Source organism: Malania oleifera, chromosome 2 (assembly GCF_029873635.1).
Source record: "Malania oleifera isolate guangnan ecotype guangnan chromosome 2, ASM2987363v1, whole genome shotgun sequence".
Classification (NCBI taxonomy): Eukaryota; Viridiplantae; Streptophyta; class Magnoliopsida; order Santalales; family Ximeniaceae; genus Malania; species Malania oleifera.
Window position 1 is genome coordinate 111,745,333 of NC_080418.1, and position 11,730 is coordinate 111,757,062.

The window sequence follows — 11,730 nt, forward strand, 5'->3', positions numbered from 1 at the left end:
TTAATGTTGGTCACTATTAGTATTTTTACTAATAGTCTTTTTTCGTCAATAATAATTTAAATTATTTTAAAGTAATAAAAATTATGGGGAAATTTTTTAGTGATGGTTTGAAAAAGTCATTGAAACTCTCTCCAGAAAATTGTAGTAAAGAAAATCCAATTGTTACTACCAAGAGGTTTTAGTGACAAATGTAAAACCGTCGCTAATAGGTTAAAGTGTTTATCCCCAATATATTCGTGTAATATTTAAATCTTGGGCCTTTTTTTTTTTTTTTTTATCACTATTAATTAACTTAAATTTTTCTAAAAGAAATTATAATTAAAGGTACCATCATTACCATGTATTTTTAGTGACAATTTTTTTTTTTTTTGCGACCAATTAGTTAACATTAATTTTTACAAAATTTATAATTAAAATATATTAATGACGGTTTTTAAACTATCATAAAAAACTTTCCCAAAAATCCCTGTTCTTCCCCTCCCCAAAATCTCGCGCATCTCTAATCCCATGTCTCTCTCGCGCTCGCATCCCGTCCTGCTGTTGTGTGCAATTCTCCAGAGAGCTGCCCGCCGTTGCTTGGTTGCTGTCGGCCAGCTGCTTGCCGCCGAGCCACCTGCTGCCTGCCCTAGTCGCCTACCGCCTGCCCCAGCTCCAGCCACTTGCCCCAACCGCTTGCCGCAGCCGCTTGCCCTAGCTTCCTGCCCCAGCCGTCTACCGTAGCCGCCTGTACAGAAATAGCAGCAAGCATCCGTAAGTTCAGTACTCACTACTCAAACAAGAGACTTTTCCATTCTCAATTTCATGCTTGACACAAGGATATTATATGGCTCTAGCTTTTAGAATTAATTTCCATGTGGAAGGGCACATTGGTGGATCCATATTTTCTTTAGGTTCAAAGCAAGAATTCATAAGACCCGCAAGAATTTTTTTCTAGTTAATATTTGCTATAGCATTTTCAGAGTATTGGCATCATTTTGTTTTAATATATAGTAAACGTTCAAGCCCCTTTTTAAAGACAGGTTGCAGACATTTGACCATTTAACTTTGCAGTCAGTAGTTTTCTTGTTATTGTCATGCCATAGAAAGTAACATATTTAGGTAGACAAGGAGTGGAGCCTTAATTGGCTTGAATGCTTAGAAGCACCAATTTGGTAAGATGGAGCCTTCCTATATATGACATATATTTGCAAGTCCAACTATTAATTCTCCCAAAGATTCAATTAAGGCCGGCCAATTGAGGCCATTAATACTTTGTAAACTTCTAAGAAAAATAAGCATAATTGATTGTTTCTCTTGGAAAATATGATCTTGTTATTAAGAAAAATTAATATCTTATGTAGATGGATTATTTTCATTTTTGTTTGGGATTTAAGCTAATCCATGATTGAAGGAGTAAGCTCTTACATGTTACTGAAATGTGCAAGCTAAGTTTGGTGTAGCAACCGACTATTTTTGTGGAACTAAAACCAAATAGTTGACTGATTTGGGATGATTTTATTCAAATAAAATGTTTGAGACAATTTTTTAGGAATGAGAACGATTATTCTTCTAAGATAAAACAAGATTTTTGCAAATAGCTAGTGATTCCTTTGAGTGAGTCATATGTTTTAAATCCTGAATGATTTTTGAAGGGAATCATGATTTCTTTTTCTTTTTGGAACTTCTAATTTTGAAGAGATTGAATATTGAATGAAGGAGAAATTGTTGGGGTCATTGTACCTAATTTTAAAATAAACCTTCTATTTGATGAATGAATGAATGAATGAATGTTCCCGAATGGTTTCAAATGAAAAATGGATTTTTCTTCTTATATTATGATAGTGTAAGTTATATTTATAATAAGGTTTTCATCAAAGCATCCATTCATTATATGCATGTGTTCATTAAAACTTAGAATCGTTCAAGAATTGTTACTATACATTCATATGTCATATAAAAAATATGAGACAAATCAATTAATATTGAATTAATTGTTAATCATACTATCTACATTAATGATTAATTAATATTTTAATTATTTGTTTCATTTATGATTAGTAATGTTTGAATTTTAACCATTCTTGAATTGTCCATTGTGTGGACTATTTAGGAATGTGTATTTACATTGTTGTCATTGTTCACGCTTTTTTCATTTTCATTGCATATTTTGATAGTGTCTTTTCTTATGTTCTCCGGGTGCATAGTGGGGTATCGTGACAAATTGTTAGTGAAAAACTAGTAACATGTTCACTTCCCCCTTCTCATGTACTTGGAGAACCATAAGGAGATGCTTCCAAAATTTAGAATGAGTATAATCAAGGAATTTAGGCGATTAACTGCAATGTAAATGCTTCATTCATGAATGGGATAGGATCCTTACCCTAAAAAAAAGGTGGTTGATTTTAAGATATATGATGCATGCCTCATAAACATTATGAAATATAATCAAAATAATTTTTTGAACATGTTATAGGCTAATGAACATAGATAACAGTTAGAAGAAGGCTTGAGATAGATTTTTGCCAGAATATGTAAAAAAGGTGCATGATTTCATAGAGATTGTGTGTCCTCGTGCTGACAAATCCAAAACATAATATTTTGACACATTGATTTGGTTGGAAAACATTTATAGACTATGGAATGGACAAAAACTACACAAGATGGGTGTTTCAAAGTGAAGATTATAAAATTATGAGGGAAGATGATGAAAATGAATATGAGGGGGCGAATATATGAGGTGGTGATACATGTTAGGATGGATTAATCGAAATGTTTGGTGACTTGCAAAGGGGAAACACAGTGGATACTAAGGATGGCAATGTATCCCAGATTGTATTTGATTCTAGTTCAGCAAGTAGCATACCTTGTGATCCTAGTTAGTTAAGTCAACTTGGTAAACCATTTTATAATCTTGTGAGGGATGAACTGGTGCCACTTTATCCAAATTGTAAACAATTCTCAAAATTATAGTTATTGATAAAGTTGCTTCATTAAGGAACAATGCATCGTCAAACTCAAAGTGCATTCAACATGAATTTTAGGTTAAATAAGGCGGCATTTCCTTACGGTGAAACATTTCCAAAGTCATTTTATAAGGCGAAGACATACATGCATGATTTGGGTCTTGTTTACACTCCAATACATACCTGTAGGTATGATTGTGTACTCTTTTTTGGTGAATTTTGAAATGCAAATGAGTATCCAGAATATGGTGAACCAACGTATAAAACTAATCACAAGAAAGGTAAAAATATCCCTCGAAATATTTTTCGATATTGTCTATTGATACTGAGACTTCAAAGATTATACATGTCCACAAAGACTGTTGCAGATATGAGATGACATAAAAAGAAATGTCTTTAAGAGGAAAACATCCTTAACCATCCAGTGGATTCGCAAGCTTAGGTTGAGTTTGACGAAATGCATCTATTGCTTTCCAGTGATCCTTGCAACATCAAAATTTGTCTTGATTCATATGGTTTCAATCCTTTTAGTAACATGAACAACCTGTATATTATGTGGCCAGCTACGATGATGCTATACAATTGCCACCTTAGCGATGTATGAAAGAACTATTCATTTACATGTATTTACTTATTCTTGGACCGAAGGTACCTGGTAATGAGATTGATGTTCACCTGAGTCCGTTAATTGATGAGTTGAAATAACTATGGGAAAAAGGAGTAGAAACATTTGATATAGAAATTTGTAAAACATTTTGGTTGTGTGCTGTAGTTTTGTTGACGTTTAATGATTTCCTTGCTTATGACAATCTATTGGGGTGGAGCACAAAAGGATACTTTGCATGCCCTGTGTGTAATAAGGATGTTGTGTTCTTATCCTTGAAGCATGGATGAAAGTAATGCTTTATGTGTCATCATAGTTTTCTACCAAATAGATAATCTTGGAGGACTCATTGTAATAGAAGTCTTAATGAAAACTTCGAACGAAGGTTGCAACCAAAATGACTAAGTAGGCAAAAGATATTAGAGAAGTTAAAGGTTATAAAAAATGCGAAATTTGCGAAAGCATTGAATAGTAGAAATTGGAAACGCACTGAGATTGAGTTAAAGTGGACAAAGAAAATTATCTTTTTTGAGTTTCCATACTACATGTTTTTTTCACTACGCCACAATTTTGATGTTATGCACATTGAGAAGAACATTGTGAGAATGTGATTGAGACATTATTGGATATAAATGGAAAAACAAAGGAAAATGCAAATGCTCACCTAGATATGGACTATATGAGAATATGACCTGAGTTGCCCCTCATTCATGATGGGGACAAGCTTCTCATGCCATCAATGTTTTACACATTGTCAAAGGATGAAAAAAAAAAAAGTTTCTTTGAATGGTTGAAATTAGTGAAGTTCCCTGATGGATATGCCTCTAACATATCTCGATGCATAAGCACAAGGAAGAAAACTCATAACTATCATGTCCTTCTTCAAAGGGTTCTACCAATTTTCCTTCATAGATACTTGATTGACGATGTTTACTTAATGTTGATTGAGTTGGGAATTTTTTTCTAGGACTTGTGCTAAAAAAAATTGAAATTAAATGCACTTGAATGGTTAGAGAAGGATATTGTAATCATACTATGTAAACTTGAGAAAATATTTCCACCAATATTCTTCAGTGATATGGTCCACCTAGCTATCTATTTACTATGGGAGGTTATAATTACAAGATCAATGTAATATCGTTGGATGTATACAATTGAGAGATAATTTATATCATACAACAGTTTCCTCATGATTTACTTGCTCTATTCATAGACGTCATAATCTTATGTAAAATTCAAAAGTTATTGTCTACTTTAAAGAGATATGTGCGCTATAAGGTCAAACCGAAAGGCTCAATAATTGAGGCATAGAGAAATGCAGGCATAAATAGTAATGATGAAGACCTAGAACCCATCAACTCCGTATTTAGATCAAATGTCCAACCATTGGGTGGGCGGGTATATGATTTCATTAATATTTAGGAGCCGACAAAGGTGTATTTTTACATGCTCAATAATTGTCATGAAGTTGTTCCATATATCGAGTACGTGGTTTCTTAATCCATACTTTGTATTGTATATATGCATACGTTCTTAGCCTACATTAACATATATTATTGTTGCATACGGTAAACATAAAGTTAAAATTGAAAAGGAAAATGGAAAAAATATTGAAGAAAGACATAAGAAAGAATTTGTCAAGTGGTTTGGGACATGTGTAATAACAACTTTAGTATGAATTTGATAATAATTAAAATTTCAGTAATTGTTAACTCTTCTAAACTTATTTTTATTGGATGAAATTCATGTATTATAATAAAGAACCTACGATAGGTAAAGATTTGTACGCATTAGCTTATGGCCGTGATTAAAGAGTTAACCACTACACCGGTTGCATTATTAATGGCTTATGGTTTCAAACGAAGTCTCTTGAGCTGCATAGAAGAACCCAAAATAGTGGTGTTGTCGTGCCAGACACATAAGGTGATGAGGGTATTGACTATTTTTGTATCTTAAATGACATTATTGATCTAAGCTATGGAGCAAATAGACTCGTCCACTTGTTAAAATGTGATTGATGGGATATTAGCAATAAAAGTGGGATAAACGCAAATATCTAGTTTACTAGTTTCAATTTTAATAGGAAATGGTAACAAGATTACCCTTTTGTGCTAGCAACGCAGGCAAAACGATTATTTTATCCTAAGGACACAAAAATTGAAGGGTGATTGACATGTGGCACAAAAAATAAATCCAAAAAGTTTGTATAATATAATAGAAGTTGAAGATGGGAAGAAGAATATAATTAAGGATGCTTTCCAACAAGGTGAGCCATATGTCGGTGTAACAACTCAATATGATTCATATGTGGCCTCGTTTGGTAACAATGATGCTGAAAGGGAAGAAGTTGATCCTATACCATTGAATAGGGTTAGTATCGTAGTAGAATAAGTAGGTACTAATCAAATTCAAGTTGATGAGGTACATGTTGATTTCATCAACTATGAAGATAGTGATGCAGAAGATGAAACAATGGTGGATTACTGTACTGACGAGGAAGAGATACTAGAAAGTGATGATGATACAGATATTGAGGATTTGTAATCATTTCATGTATTCTATCAAACTACAGTTCATAGGTACGTATTTATGCTGTCATATTAGATTTCATATATTTGATTTGTATAAATGACTGAAATAAATTTACTATAATTCCATTTAATATAAATTTATCTTATTCAGTGTTGTCTATAATGTAGACATGGCACTAGGAGGTCATAGATGCATGAGGCGTATGCCCATTGACACTACTACTCAGGCCGATGATGTGGTTACGATATAGCTAGAGGCAACACAGATTGAGAGGTCACCATCAATTGGGGAGACTTAGGGTGATTTGCCCACCCACACCAACAACGTGGGTACGATTATAATTGTTTACCTTTTTTTTTTTTTTTTTAATAAATTAGTTTTTGGATACATGAATATATATACTATTAATTCTCAAAATTTATTTTCACCATCAACCTCACCACATATGAGGTTAGTGGTAGGGTCGCCAAGGTTTGGGTCCTTAACTACCAAAAATAATATTTATACTACCTAACAATCCTAAGTTCAGTAGAAAGTTGGGAAGTTGGGCGTCGATCCTCATGGACTTAAAGCGCAATTATCAAACCACTTCCAAAGTAATTTATTGTAGCCTTGTGTAAAAGAAAAGTAAAAAGATGGTATTTTTCAATGTGTGTTCTATCAACTATTGGAAAGCATGTAAATCTAACTTAACTCTACTCCTACAAAGTAGTGCTCAATCATGAATCCGACCTAGGATGTTGTGTGTGTAATCTAAGTTCAGTGAGTTTACCGAATTAAACTAACTATAACTCGGCTAAATAGTCCAAGGAGCCATTCAATGGCATAGGGTAGTAAAGGTGCACCAACCGTCCGAAGCACGATCGGGAACCAGAGTATACTCTATCACAACGATCACGAGAACCTCTGTGGGAGACTGTAGCCCAACATGTGTACCCGACTGAAGCTATAGAAGTGCAATCCTATCTACCACGTATTCATCACAATCAAGCTGTAAAGGAAAGCAGTAAAGGAAAGCAATTAAGTGAAAGCATGTAAAGATGAAAGTAGTAAAGAGAAAGCATGTAAAAAGATCAATCCTTTATATTCAAATCGTCTGTCACTAACGACTGGAGGTTCAATTGAATGATCATCTAATCTACGTGGAAAGCATGAGTGTTGCCGGTTGTCACAAGCCATTGAACACATCTTGCAAAAACCAGAACAAGAATTGAAATCTACTCTAACTAATCTACAATGGTTCTCAATGACATCTTAAGTCTGTCACAAACCTAAAAGAGGCCAAAGAGGAACCTTAAGCTCATTGTTGAAGCTACTATACATACCCATTAGGGTTTACGAGATTTGGAATTCAGAAATGGCAACTTCTGCAAGTATCTTGCGATGCAGATTATCAGTTTCGATTAGGTTGCATCCATGTTCTTCCTCGATTGCGCCCTGGTCAGAGCTCCTAGGATAGTAGGGATTTGAATTCAGCTCTTCTCAACATAGTCTCATAGTTGGGTCTTGTTGGTCGAGTAGATGGTCGAGATTTGTAGGATCTAGAGCTTCATGAGATCTTAGGAACTCAACTTCGTCGCCCATAATGGTCTCTCTAGTCGAGCATTTGGTCAAGGCTCTCGGTAGTTCTAACTTTAGACAGCTTTAGCCTATGGACCTAGTCGCCCCAGAGGGTCACTGTTTCGAGGACTTGGTTGAACCTTGCAGTTGTTCTATTTCAGGCTTGAACCTTGGAGGCTGCATTTATTGCCTTGGTCGCCCATGTTGGTAGCTAGTCTCTCCACATGGTCGAACAAGATATTTCTTTCTTAAATGTACTGAAGCTCTAAGGACTTGGCTAAACATATGACTTGAGCTTTGAGTGTCCCAAATATTCCCTTGTCTTCTTGTAATGCCTAACTTCATGGTTTTTAACTCTTTTTCCCTGAAACACGAACAAACCTTGCATAACTCTAAAATATGATAACAAAGGGTTATATACAAAAATGAAGATAAACAAAGGTAAATGAAGGTCTAAAATCATGCATTTTAGGGACTCATCACAACTCCCAACTTACACTTTGCTAGTCCTCAAGCAAAGAAAAAACTAAGAAAATTAAGAAAATCCTACCTACCTCCTTTTTTGTGGGAAACACGATTACATTTACCATATACAATAAGGCTTGAAACCCCTAGGTTGACCCTAGTTGACAAGTTGTATTCTCGTGAGTATTTCCAGGGCAATACCCATAAACACCAATTCCAATAAACATTAAATGAAACACATGCAATACAATCATACCATTCTACATACAGATATATCACCTTATTACATACAAATTCCTTTATACATGACTCTATTATACACACACTCTGCAACAATTCACTCATGCAAGTCTCAACAATGCACAACCATCTTAAGACACAACTCACAGAGAATCAACCAATGATTGTAGTTCGAAGTTAATATTAGCATGTAAATTCAGGTATGGATAGGACACTTCTTAAGGCATGTCTAAGGTGTATGATTTGTCTCACTCAGAGTGCCCTTGGACACCTGCAGAACGATCGTCTTGACTTAGCCTCACTGGTTTAGTCCCTCAAAATCACTCAAGAAAATAGGTTCACTCTCATATGTGGGGAATAGTGTCATGATCAATCATCCCATATATTTGAAGAACTAACGCCATGAATATGGAGTGGACTAGTCTCATAGGAAAGGAACCCAGCCTATAATGACGTGTTGGGTCCTTCACCCTAACATCTTCTCACTTACTTGCCATATTCAATCAAGACCACCCTAGATCGATTTATTCATAGACTAAGCGTGAATATACCACGTGCATTGGTCAGCTGAAGACTCTTCATACATGTAGAATTGTGGTGTCGTGTCCTTAACTTGACCTTTTTACATTTGTTTGGAGCAAGTACATTTATTTTTCATTTCGTTTGCTCATTCTTTTCGTTATATTTCTTTTCATGGTCAGCTAAGACAATCATTAAACTCTTATATTGTCTTCATATCTCCAATGAAAATTTAGCTCAAATAGGAGTCCATGGAATAAGTCTTTCTCTAAGGGTGGCTTAATCTTCACATCTTGAGTAAGCTACAAAATCTAGGTTTGTATCTCCCAACTAGATGTCACCTCTAGGCTAGAAAATGCAAAAACAAATACTAGTTGGGCAAAGGAAATCCAACAAATAGAAGGAAAGTTGAGGTTTATAAACTTAGAGTTTGACGTCAATAATTCAAGAAATGAACGAATGGCTCAACGGTACCTCACAAGGTGTTATAGTCGCCACAGTTGTTCTCTCAGTACTCTCAAAGAACCCTACGTGCTACAAATCACTTGTAAGTGTATTTTTAGCCTTATGAAGTACCATGCGAATACAAGAGTTTATACAACTATATTAACTCAAACGAACCACTAGTCAATCCACACAAAGTGTCACAAGTACATCGGCCATGTTATATGAAACTGCAAACAAATGACTCACTACATTGTTAGTCAGTATAATAAGATCATATAACTGAGAAGCCTATACATGCAACATCTAGATTATATAGGCGTATGTAGAGGGTATAATATATGTTAACATGGCATGGGACAGATAAAGTTCACTAGAAAATGTTCACAATTAGTCATTTTTGTGCATGAAATGTGCCATGTAGTATGCTACCCCCTACCCCCAACTTAGAACTTCAGTGTCCTCATTGAAGTGTGGAAAGAAAGGACAACACCTAGGAATGGGAGCGGGCATGACATGGATCAATGAATAACAAGTAGTGTACCTGCATCAAATACATATAATCCACGCCAACATGCATGCAAGACATACATCAAAGCACCAAGGGTTTAGTCAAAACATCATGTAATTTCATTAATACTCATGGTAGTACATTGTAGAAAAGAGCATTACAAAGTGAGTACAGCCAACAAAAACATGGTGAATTATCGGAAAATAAAACAAACTAAAACAAAAGGAAACAAGCTATATAGACAAACAGGTCATCCAAAGTCCTGAAAACTGGCTTTAGTCCCTACCTAATCCTCCTCAGTTAACATGCTGACCTTATGATCTGAAGCGTTACCTCAGATGGAGTGCCCATCGCAGACTGGTGGGCCTTATCAAAATGTGTACTTATAGCGGCCCCTTCCTCCATCAAAACATAAATCGGTGAAACTAGAGCCAAAGATGGCACATGACTAGACATTTGTGAAGCTGGCTTAAGTGCTACTGGCGAGGCGGACGAAGTGGATGGTGGAGAAACAGTCCTAGATCGACTATATAGCCAGATGATGGGGTTGGTTGGACTTGAAGAGGGACGAATAACCGGGGTAAATCTATTGGGAGAATTAGAGCAGCGGTTATAGTTGGGACCGGCAGGGCAGATGTCGAAGGAGGTAGGGCTGAATGTCAAACTCTGTATGACCAGCGTCCTCAAGAATTTGTGTGGGGGAACCAGGCTTCGCTCGTGATGGCAACTTGGGTTGGGGATGTAGCAGAAAAAGCCTCCTCGTCCCTCTCGCTAGGGGGGGGGGTCAATCTCAATTATAATCTCTGGACTAGCCGGTGAAGTGGCCTACTGGGTAGGAAATTGATGGGCTGGCGAATGCACTATTGGTGGAGCTGCGGGAGATGGGGGATGCAACGGGGAGGTAGAGGGTGTAAGAGTGGGAGCTGGGGCTGCATTTGGTTCAGACGCATTAATGAATCCTAGAAGGATAACTGACTCACCTGCTTGTGGGAAGCTGATACGGAGAATCTCGAAGATTGCTTGAAAACCCTGGCTCATCTCCAGTCGTGTCGCTGCCGCCGCAGAAGCAAGGAGCTCAACATCATGGCATAGATGTCTCAGGTCATCCCCTGCCTAAGGCCTAGAGGGGGATGTTGGTGGGGGAGGTGCTGCTGTGGACATAAAGGTTGCATCTGTCGTTCTCCTTTTCTTCTTCGGGGCTTAGCGAGGAGGAGGCATGGGTAATCGTGGGGGCTCATCCTTGATGTTATAAATGAATTATGGTACCTGTAATTCCAACCCCGAGGCACCTTCAAAGGGTGCTCACTTATGCACCTTCAATATCGCTATAGTGACTAAGCTCAAGCTTTGCCCCATGTCTTCTTTGTGGTAACCTCACCAATCGGAATGTGCTCATCAGGATTACCTAAATCAAGCTTTTTCTTCATAAGGGTGGCCATAATAAGCTGTGCATATAGAATGAGGGATTTCCTACGTTCTCGATCTGACTGGGCTCGTGTTGGCTTTGGTGGCAGCTTTTCAGGTGGGGATTCTTCACAAGTCACTCATAAAAGGTGATCATCTCGTTAAAGATTACCCTAGGGATATTCACCACCATGCCCTGATGCATAGCATATAAAACCTGTAGGTGAACGCCGCGCCTTTTGGATTGATGACCAAATGCACATATATTGCGCTGTAGGATGAGGTTGAGGAGTAGCAGATAATCTAGCAAGCGGTTCCTTGCTGCACACGTTCCTTTCTGTGTAAGTGAATTGTCATAATAGAGGTCGTGAAACATATGATGGATAATGTGGTGCACATTTAAGGAGTCAAGGGGTGCCCACTGATTATTATCCATGTCGTCATTGGACCAAACTTGATTAATCAGGGCTAGTGTTAGTTCGAATGAGATGCCCTGTACAGTAGTAAGC

At 36.8% G+C, this 11,730-nt stretch overlaps 1 long non-coding RNA gene across 1 annotated transcript; it reads left to right on the forward strand.

The window, feature by feature from the left end:
• Nucleotides 1-465: 465 nt before the first annotated feature.
• LOC131148745 (uncharacterized) lies at nucleotides 466-6,407 on the forward strand. Its single transcript, XR_009135060.1, has 2 exons — nucleotides 466-750; nucleotides 6,246-6,407. It is a non-coding gene; the product is annotated as an uncharacterized LOC131148745 (long non-coding RNA).
• Nucleotides 6,408-11,730: the final 5,323 nt, after the last annotated feature.